Here is an 11,548-nt window from a genome sequence, read left to right as displayed (position 1 = left end):
CGTAAATACATTTCTTCATCTAAATAAAAAAAAAAACAATAAAAGTACACATAGTTAGTATCGCTGCGTCCGTAACGACCCAACCTATAAAACTGGCCCACTAGTTAACCCCTTCAGTAAACACCGTAAGAAAAAAAAAAACGAGGCAAAAAACAACGCTTTATTATCATACCGCTGAACAAAAAGTGGAATAACACGCGATCAAAAAGACAGATATAAATAACCATGGTACCGTTGAAAACGCCATCTTGTCCCGCAAAAATTGAGCTGCCATACAGCATCATCAGCAAAAAAAATAAAAAAGTTATAGTCCTGAGAATAAAACGATGCAAAAATAATTATTTTTTCTGTAAAATAGTTTTTATCGTATAAAAGCGCCAAAACATAAAAAAATGATATAAATGAGGTGTCGCAGTAATCGTACTGACCCGAAGAATAAAACTGCTTTATCAATTTTACCAAATGCGGAACGGTATAAACGCCTCCCCCAAAAGAAATTCATGAATAGCTGGTTTTTGGTCATTCTTCCTCACAAAAATCGGAATAAAAAGCGATCAAAAAATGTCATGTGCCCGAAAATGTTACCAATAAAAACGTCAACTTGTCCCGCAAAAAACAAGACCTCACATGACTCTATGGACCAAAATATGGAAAAATTATAGCTCTCAAAATGTGGTAACGCAAAAAATATTTTTTGCAATAAAAAGCGTCTTTCAGTGTGTGACAGCTGCCAATCATAAAAATCCGCTAAAAAACGCTATAAAAGTAAATCAAACCCCCCTTCATCACCCCCTTAGTTAGGGAAAAATTAAAAAAATGTATTTATTTCCATTTTCCCATTAGGGCTAGGGTTAGGGCTAGGGTTAGGGTTAGGGCTAGGGTTAGGGCTAGGGTTAGGGCTAGGGTTAGGGCTAGGGTTAGGGTTAGGGCTAGGGTTAGGGCTAGGGTTAGGGTTGGGGCTACAGTTAGGGTTGGGGCTAAAGTTAGGGTTAGGGTTTAGATTACATTTACAGTTGGGAATAGGGTTGGGATTAGGGTTAGGGGTGTGGCAGGGTTAGAGGTGTGGTTAGGGTTACTGTTGGAATTAGGGTTAGGGGTGTTTTTGGATTAGGGTTTCAGTTATAATTGGGGGGTTTCCACTGTTTAGGCACATCAGGGCTCTCCAAACACGACATGGCGTCCGATCTCAATTCCAGCCAATTCTGCGTTGAAAAAGTAAAACAGTGCTCCTTCCCTTCCGAGCTCTTCCGTGTGCCCAAACAGGGGTTTACCCCAACATATGGGGTATCAGCGTACTCAGAACAAATAGGACAACAACTTTTGGGGTCCAATTTCTCCTGTTACCTTTGGGAAAATACAAAACTGGGGGCTAAAAAATAATTTTTGTGGAAAAAAAAAAGATTTTTTATTGTCACGGCTCTGCGTTATAAACTGTAGTGAAACACTTGGGGGTTCAAAGTTCTCACAACACATCTAGATGAGTTCCCTGGGGGGTCTAGTTTCCAATATGGGGTCACCTGTGGGGGGTTTCTACTGTTTAGGTACATTAGGGGCTCTGCAAACGCAATGTGACGCCTGAAGACTATTCCATCTAAGTCTGCATTCCAAATGGCACCCCTTCCGTTCCGAGCCCTCCCATGCGCCCAAACGGTGGTTACCCCCACATATGGGGTATCAGCGTACTCAGGACAAATTGGACAACAACTTTTGGGGTCGAATTTCTCCTCTTACCCTCGGGAAAATACAAAACTGGGGGCTAAAAAATAATTTTGGGGGGAAAGTTTTTTTTGTTATTTTCACGGCTCTGCGTTACAAACTGTAGTGAAACACTTGGGGGTTCAAAGCTCTAACAACACATCTAGATGAGTTCCTTAGGGTGTCTAGTTTCCAAAATGGTGTCACTTATGGGGGGTTTCTACTGTTTAGGTACATTAGGGGCTCTGCAAACGCAATGTGACACCTGCAGACCATTCCATCTAAGTCTGCATTCCAAATGGAGCTCCTTCCCTTTCAAGCCCTCCCATGCGCCCAAACAGTGGTTCCCCCCACTTATGGGGTATCAGCGCACTCAGGACAAATTGGACAACAAATTTTGGGGTCCAATTTCTCCTGTTACCCTCGGGAAAATACAAAACTGGGGGCTAAAAAATAATTTTTGTGGGAAAAAATGTTTGTTTTATTTTTACGGCTCTGCATTATAAACTTCTGTGAAGCCCTTGGTGGGTCAAAGCGCTCACCACACATCTAGATAAGTTCCTTAGGGGGTCTACTTTCCAAAATGGTGTCACTTGTGGGGGGTTTCTACTGTTTAGGTACATTAGGGGCTCTGCTGTTGTGAATTCTGTGGCCAAGCTCCCTCCTGTGGTCGTGAGTGGTACTTCGGCTGGTTCTGTCTATGAGCTTCCTTTGGTGGATGAGAGTGGTACTGCGGCTTCTGAGTTTCCTTCCTCAGGTGATGAGGTTAAGTCGTTAGGTGCTGTGTTATGTTTGCTAATGACAGGTGTTATGAAGGCAATCCAGAAACACAGTGTGCTTAGCGATCAGAGCGCACACAGTGATCTGACAAATACCCAAAAATACAAGAACGAGCTCTGAGACGTGGAAACTCCGTAGACTGCACACCTGATCCTATCCTAAACACAACTAAAAGCGGCTGTGGATTGCGCCTAACAACTACCTAGGCAACTCGGCACAGCCTAAGAAACTAGCTAGCCTGAAGATAGAAAAATAGGCCTGACTTGCCCCAGAGAAATTCCCCAAAGGAAAAGGCAGCCCCCCACATATAATGACTGTGAGTAAGATGAAAAGACAAAACGTAGGGATGAAATAGATTCAGCAAAGTGGGGCCCGATATTCTAGGACAGAGCGAGGACAGTAAAGCGAACTTTGCAGTCTACAAAAAACCCTAAAGCAAAACCACGCAAAGGGGGCAAAAAAAACCCACCGTGCCGAACTAACGGCACGGCGATACACCCTTTGCGTCTCAGAGCTTCCAGCAAAACAAAAGACAAGCTGGACAGAAAAAAAGCAACAAAAAAGCAAAAAGCACTTAGCAATACAGAGCAGCAGGTCACAGGAACAATCAGGAGAAGCTCAGATCCAACACTGAAACATTGACAAGGAGCAAGGATAGCAGCATCAGGCGGAGTTAAGTAATGAAGCAGTTAACGAGCTCACCAGAACACCTGAGGGAGGAAGCTCAGAAGCTGCAGTGCCACTTGTGACCACAGGAGTGAATTCAGCCACAGAATTCACAACAGTGCTGCTCTATTTAACTCCACCTAATGCTTTGATCCTGGCCTCCAGTCAATGTTCTAGTATTGGTCTTGCTTTCTCCTGGATCGTTCCTGTGGCCTGCCTATCCTGCATAAGCTAAGTTTTGCTTGTGTTATTTTTTGTTTGCTATTTTTTCTGTCCAGCTTGCTATATTGGTTTTTCTTGCTTGCTGGAAGCTCTGGGACGCAGAGGGAGCACCTCCGTACCGTTAGTCGGTGCGGAGGGTCTTTTTGCCCCCTCTGCGTGGTTGTTTGTAGGGTTTTGTGTTGACCGCAAAGCAATCTTTCCTATCTTCGGTCTGTTCAGTAAGTTGGGCCTCACTTTGCTAAATCTATTTCATCTCTGCGTTTGTATTTTCATCTCAACTCACAGTCATTATATGTGGGGGGCTGCCTTTTCCTTTGGGGTATTTCTCTGAGTCAAGCTAGGCTTATTTTTCTTTCTTAGGGCTAGCTAGTTTCTCAGGCTGTGCTCGAGGCGCATAGGTCTGGTCAGCAGCGCTCCACGGCTACCTCTAGTGTGGTTGGATAGGATTAGGGATTGCGGTCAGCAGAGTTCCCACGTCTCAGAGCTCGTCCTATGTTTTTGGGTAATTGTCAGGTCACTTTGTGTGCTCTGAACTTCAAGGTCCATTGTGGTTCTGAATTACCTGTTCATAACACTCTGCAAAAGCAATGTGACACCTGCAGACCATTCCATCTAATTCTGCATTCCAAATGGAACTCCTTCCCTTCCGAGCCCTCCCATGCACCCAAACAGTGGTTCCCCCCGCTTATGGGGTATCAGCGCACTCAGGACAAATTGGGCAACAAATTTTGGGGTCCAATTTCTCCTGTTACCCTCGGGAAAATACAAAACTGGGGGCTAAAAAAATAATTTTTGTGGGAAAAAATGTTTGTTTTATTTTTACGGCTCTGCATTATAAACTTCTGTGAAGCCCTTGGTGGGTCAAAGCGCTCAAAACACATCTAGATAAGTTCTTTAGGGGGTCTACTTTCCAAAATGGTGTCACTTGTGGGGGGTTTCAATGTTTAGGCACATCAGTGGCTCTCCAAACGCAACATGGCGTCCCATCTCAATTCCTGTCAATTTTGCATTGAAAAGTCAAACGGCGCTCCTTTCCTTCCGAGCTCTCCCATGCGCCCAAACAGTGGTTTACCTCCACATATGGGGTATCAGCGTACTCAGGACAAATTGTACAACAACTTTTGGAGTCCAATTTCTTCTCTTACCCTTGGGAAAATAAAAAATTGGGGGCGAAAAGATAATTTTTGTGAAAAAATATTATTTTTTATTTTTACGGTTCTGCATTATAAACTTCTGTGAAGCACTTGGTGGGTCAAAGTGCTCACCACACCTCTACATAAGTTCCTTAGGGGGTCTACTTTCCAAAATGGTGTCACTTGTGGGGGGTTTCAATGTTTAGGCACATCAGGGGCTCTCCAAACGCAACATGGTGTCCCATCTCGATTCCAGTCAATTTTGCATTGAAAAGTCAAACGGCGCTCCTTCGCTTTCGAGCTCTGTCATGCGCCCAAACAGTGGTTTACCCCCACATATGGGGTATCGGTGTACTCAGGACAAATTGTACAACAACTTTTGGGGTCCATTTTCTCCTGTTACCCTTGGTAAAATAAAACAAATTGGAGCTGAAATAAATTTTGTGTGAAAAAAAGTTAAATGTTCATTTTTATTTAAACATTCCAAAAATTCCTGTGAAGCACCAGAAGGGTTAATAAACTTCTTGAATATGGTTTTGAGCACCATGAGGGGTGCAGTTTTTAGAATGGTGTCACACTTGGGTATTTTCTATCATATAGACCCCTCAAAATGACTTCAAATGAGATGTGGTCCCTAAAAAAAAATGGTGTTGTAAAAATGAGAAATTGCTGGTCAATTTTAACCCTTATAACTCCCTAAATTGTGCTGATGTAAAGTAGACATGTGGGAAATGTTACTTATTAAGTATTTTGTGTGACATATCTCTGTGATTTAATTGCATAAAAATTCAAAGTTGGAAAATTGCAAAATTTTCAGAATTTTCGCCAAATTTCTGTTTTTTTCACAAATAAACGCAGGTACTATCAAAGAATTTTTACCACTATCATGAAGTACAATATGTCACGAGAAAACAATGTCAGAATCACTGGAATCCGTTGAAGCGTTCCAGAGTTATAACCTCATAAAGGGACAGTGGTCAGAATTGTAAAAATTGGCCCAGTCATTAACGTGCAAACCACCCTTGGGGGTAAAGGGGTTAATGGCCACACATAATGCTCCATACTGTTTTAATGGCCACATTTTGCTCCATACTGTATAATGGCCCCACATGATGCTGCGTACAGTATACTTGCCCCACGTGATGGTCCATACACAGGGCCGTATTTAGAGTTTCTGCTGCCCTAGGCACTTTTAATGCTGCCTCCCCCATTGGTGAGTATGACACTATCGGCAGTGACTTTGGCAAGAATCGCTGTTGTTTGCAGCAGATCGAGCAGTTTTTTTGCATCTGCAGCGTAATGGATCATTTACGGCAACACTGCGTTTGGCCTCATTCATTCCCTATGGGATTTGTGGTACTTGCCATGATCTGGTAAATGTGGTACCATACCTCCCAACTCTTGAAGGGAAAGAGGTATAAAGGTTGCGGCACACGTAGTGCGCCGCGGCAAATTTTAGGCCACGCCTCTGACCACACCCATTTCACAACTAGTCACACCCATATTCAAGTCCCAACCACACCCATTTAGCACTGCTGATCACACTGTTTCATATACAATAATTATAACAAAAAAAAAATATGGCCACACAATGCTCCATACTGTATAATGGCCACACATGATGCTCCATACTGTATAATGGCTCTACATGATGCTCCGAATCCATACTGTATAATGGCAACATATGATGCTTCACGCATAATGTTTAATGGCCCACCCCCCTCCCATCCTGTATGCATGGCTCATCTCCCCCCATGCATGGCTCATCGGCTACCCACCCCCATCATGCATGGCTCATCTCTCCCCCCCTCCTGTATGCATGGCTCATCTCCCCCCCCATATGCGTGGCTCATGATGTCCCCCTCCCTGTATGCAGGGGTGGCTCTGGCTCATGATGTCCCCCTCCCTGTATACAGGGGTGGCTCTGGCTCATCTCCCATCATCCCCCATGCATGGCTCATGTGATGTCCCCCTCCCAGGTCTCCCTGTATGCAGGGGTGGCTCTTGCTCATCTCCCATCCCCAGCTTTGTAGCACTGGGGTCTGGGGTTCAAATCCCAACAAGGATGACATCTGCAGAGTTTCGATGTTCTCCCCGTGTTAGTGTGGGTTTTCTACCACACTCAAAAGACCAACTAATAGGATGTTTAGATTGTGAGCCCCAATGGGGACAGTGTTGATGCATGAAAAATGCTGTGGAGTTAATAGAATAATATCAGTGAATAAATATTCTTCTTCATATTATGTCACAATACCAGGATCTGAGGATCTTCTGTTTCGAGGTCAAGAGCTCTCTGATGCGATGTTGCTGCCTGTCTCGCCGTCTTCCTCTTTTGACACTGCAGTGTGGTGGACAAGAGAGCATTAACTGGTTAACAAGTATCGGTGTCTGTGTACTAACTGAACTATAAACTCTCCCCATACCATGTCTAGCAGACATTGTAGGATTAATATATGGACTTTATCATTCTATTACTGATACTGTATAATAGCCACACATGATGCTCCATACTGTATAATGGCCACACATGATGCTCCATACTGTATAATGGCCACACATGATGCTCCATACTGTATAATGGCCACACATGATGCTCCATACTGTATAATGGCCACACATGATGCTCCATACTGTATAATGGCCACACATGATGCTCCATACTGTATAATGGCCACACATGATGCTCCATACTGTATAATGGCCACACATGATGCTCCATACTGTATAATGGCCACACATGATGCTCCATACTGTATAATGGCCACACATGATGCTCCATACTGTATAATGGCCACACATGATGCTCCATACTGTATAATGGCCACACATGATGCTCCATACTGTATAATGGCCACACATGATGCTCCATACTGTATAATGGCCACACATGATGCTCCATACTGTATAATGGCCACACATGATGCTCCATACTGTATAATGGCCACACATGATGCTCCATACTGTATAATGGCCACACATGATGCTCCATACTGTATAATGGCCACACATGATGCTCCATACTGTATAATGGCTACACATGATGCTCCATACTGTATAATGGCCACACATGATGCTCCATACTGTATAATGACCGCACATGATGCTTCATACTGTATAATGACCACACATGATGCTCCATACTGTATAATGGCTACACATGATGCTCCATACTGTATAATGACCACACATGATGCTCCATACTGTATAATAGCCACACATGATGCTCCATACTGTATAATGGCCACACATGATGCTCCATACTGTATAATGACAACACATGATGCTTCATACTGTATAATGGCCATACATGATGCTCCATACTGTATAATGGCTACACATGATGCTCCATACTGTATAATGGCCACACATGATGCTCCATACTGTATAATGACCGCACATGATGCTTCATACTGTATAATGACCACACATGATGCTCCATACTGTATAATGGCTACACATGATGCTCCATACTGTATAATGACCACACATGATGCTCCATACTGTATAATAGCCACACATGATGCTCCATACTGTATAATGGCCACATATGATGCTCCATACTGTATAATGGCCACACATGATGCTCCATACTGTATAATGGCCACACATGATGCTCCATACTGTATAATGACCACACATGATGCTTCATACTGTATAATGGCCACACATGATGCTCCATACTGTATAATAGTCACATGATGCTCCATACTGTATAATAGCCACACATGATGGTCCATACTGTATAATGGCCACACATGATGCTCCATACTGTATAATAGTCACATGATGCTCCATACTGTATAATAGCCACACATGATGGTCCATACTGTATAATGGCCACACATGATGCTCCATACTGTAATGGCCGCATATGATGCTCCATACTGTATAATGGCCACATATGATGCTCCATACTGTATAATGGCTCTACATGACGCTCCATACTGTATAATGGCCACACAGTGCTCCATACTGTATAATGGCCACATATGATGCTCCATACTGTATAATGGCTACACATGATGCTCCATACTGTATAATGGCCACACATGATGCTCAATACTGTATAATAGTCACATGATGCTCCATACTGTATAATAGCCACACATGATGGTCCATACTGTATAATGGCCACATATGATGCTCCACGCATAATGTTTAATGGCCCACCCCCCTCCCATCCTGTATGCATGGCTCATGAGCCACGCATGGGGGGGAATGGGAGATGAGCCAGAGAGCCACCCCTGCATACAGGAAGACCTGGGAGGGGGACAAAACATGAGCCACGCATGGGGGGGGGATGGGAGATGAGCTCCTCATCTCCCATCTTCCCCATGCGTGGCTCATGTTTTGTCCCCCTCCCAGGCCTCCCTGTATGCAGGGGTGGCTCTGGCTCATCTCCCATCCCCCCTCCCTCCTGTACGCGTGGCTCATCGCCGCCCTCCTCTCCCCCCCTGGCCAGCCGTCCCCAGGCTCCATCCTCCATGCATGGGCCCGCCGGGCGCCGCATTAGCGTCACCATCATTCATGGGCCTGGGCGGCTCATCGGCTGAGGCTCCCCGACCCTGCCGCTCCGCGCTCCACTCCAGTCCCATGCATCCATTCCTATCATGGCTCGGCTCGCTGCTCCGCTCCCCGTCCACGGTCGTTCCCCAGCCCCCGCCGTCCTCCCACCCTCCCATCAGACATTCATACTCACCGAGTCACCGTCGGTCCGTCCGACTCCTTTCCACACCGCGCGGAATCCACCTCTGTCCCGGCGGCGGCGCAGCACCCTCGTCCTCCTGCGTGAGCTGTCAGGTGGTACTGCGCATTAAGTTCATGAATATGCGCATATTCATGAACTTAATGAGCAGCGGTACCACCTGACCGCACCTCACACAGGACGAGATGACGCGGAGACCAGACCAGGCATCGCTGGAGCTAGCTAGGTGAGTATTTATGTACAGTATGATGATGACTCACCACCAGTGACACTGTATGATGTCTGGGCAACTTGGGCGACCACGGTGGGGGGGGGGGTTATTATTAGGGACAGGGACCAGGTGACCCCGCCGGACTAAAAAAAAAAAAAAAAAAAAACTTTGCTCTGGTGCCGCCCCCCGCATAGGCGCCGCCCTAGGCACGTGCCCTCGAGTGCCTAGTGGCAAATACGGCCCTGTCCATACAGTATAATGGCCCCACATGATGCTTTGTACAGTATAATGGGCCCACACGATGCTGGGTACAGTATAATGGCCACACATGGTTACCCACCCCCATCATTGCCTTCTCCATCACTACACACACACACACCTTTCACCGCGCACCCTCGCAGCAGCTCACAGCTTCCACTCCCATGGCGCTGAATGGTGTCATCCAGCTGCGCCGCTGACTGCTCACGTCGCTGCAGCTGTGATATGCCACTGATAAAGACCTCTCTGTGTCTCCTGTGCCAGTCAGTGTCAGTGAGGAGCAATATCTCCAACACAGCCAGCGTCCGCTCCGTACACCTCACACACATGCGACTCCGCTCCATACACCTCGCACACACACGACTCCGCTCCATACACCTTGCACATGCGGGTCCGCTCCGTACACCTCGTACACATGCGACTCCGCTCCATACACCTCATACACACACGGCTCCACTCCGTACACCTCGTACACACGGCTGCGCTCCATACACCTTGCACATGCAGCTCCGCTCCGTACACCTCGTACACACACGGCTCCGCTCCGTACACCTCACACACATGGCTCCACTCCGTACACCTCGTACACACATGGCTCCGCTCCATACACATTGCACATGCTGCTCCGTATACCTTGCACACACACAGCTCCGCTCCGTATACCTTGCACACACACGGCTCCGCTCCATACACCTCGTACACACACGGCACCACTCCGTACACCTCCTACACACACGGCTCCGCTCCATACACATTGCACATGCTGCTCCGCTCCGTATACCTTGTACACATGGCTCTGCTCCGCACACCTCGTACACACGTGGCTCTGCTCCGTATACCTCTTACACACGGCTCTGATCCGCACACCTCTTACACACATGGCTCCACTCCGTACACGTCTTACACACACGATTCTGCTCCATACACCTTTCACACACTGCTCCGCTCCGTACACCTCGTACACACGGCTCCGTACATCTCTTACACACACGACTCTGCTCCATACACCTTTCACATGCTGCTCCACTCCGTACACCTCGTACACATGCAGCTGTGCTCCGTACACCTCGTACACACGGCTCCATCCACGTCTTACACACACGACTCAGCGCCATACACCTTTCACACGCTGCTCCGATCCATACACCTCGTGCACACACGGCTCTGCTACATCCACACTGTAAACACCTCCTGACCTCACACATATGCTTACCCTCGTCCGGCGCCATGGCAACCAGCAGATTCCTGTACACGGAGGTCCTCTCGATCATGTGACCCCCTGACTCCTCCCATCCTGTGACCTCATCACAGGTCCTGTGCACACAGAGCAGCCAATATGTGGTGTGCTGCTCTGCGGGTGCAGGGACTCAGGGAGCTGATCAGGTGATATTACACACCTCCTAACCAGTGCAGGACAACTAATGTCCCGCCCGGGATCGCGAGGCTGACTGTCAAAATCGGGACAGTCCCGCTGGATCCGGGACGGTTGGGAGGTATGCCTATGTGTATGCATGTACAGTATATGTGTATGTCTGTGTGTATAATATGTGTGTATATGCGATATATTTGTATGTATATATGTATGTTTATGTGCATGTATGTACAGTATATGTGTATGTATATGTGTGTACGGTATGTGTATACTATGTGTATATAACTGTGTGTGTATGTACAGTACATGTGTATGTATATACGGTATGTGTGTGTATGTACGGTATGTGTGTATATGTATGTACGGTATGAGTATGTGTATCTATATGTTTGTACAGTATATGAGTTTATGCATGTACGGTATATGTATGTGCATCTATGTGTATGTACGGTGCATGTGCGTATGTACAGTATATGTATGTATGACGGTATATGAATGTGTATCTG

This window comes from Ranitomeya imitator, chromosome 2 (genome assembly GCF_032444005.1).
Source record: "Ranitomeya imitator isolate aRanImi1 chromosome 2, aRanImi1.pri, whole genome shotgun sequence".
NCBI lineage: Eukaryota > Metazoa > Chordata > Amphibia > Anura > Dendrobatidae > Ranitomeya > Ranitomeya imitator.
Note: the sequence above shows the minus strand (reverse complement) of the source record.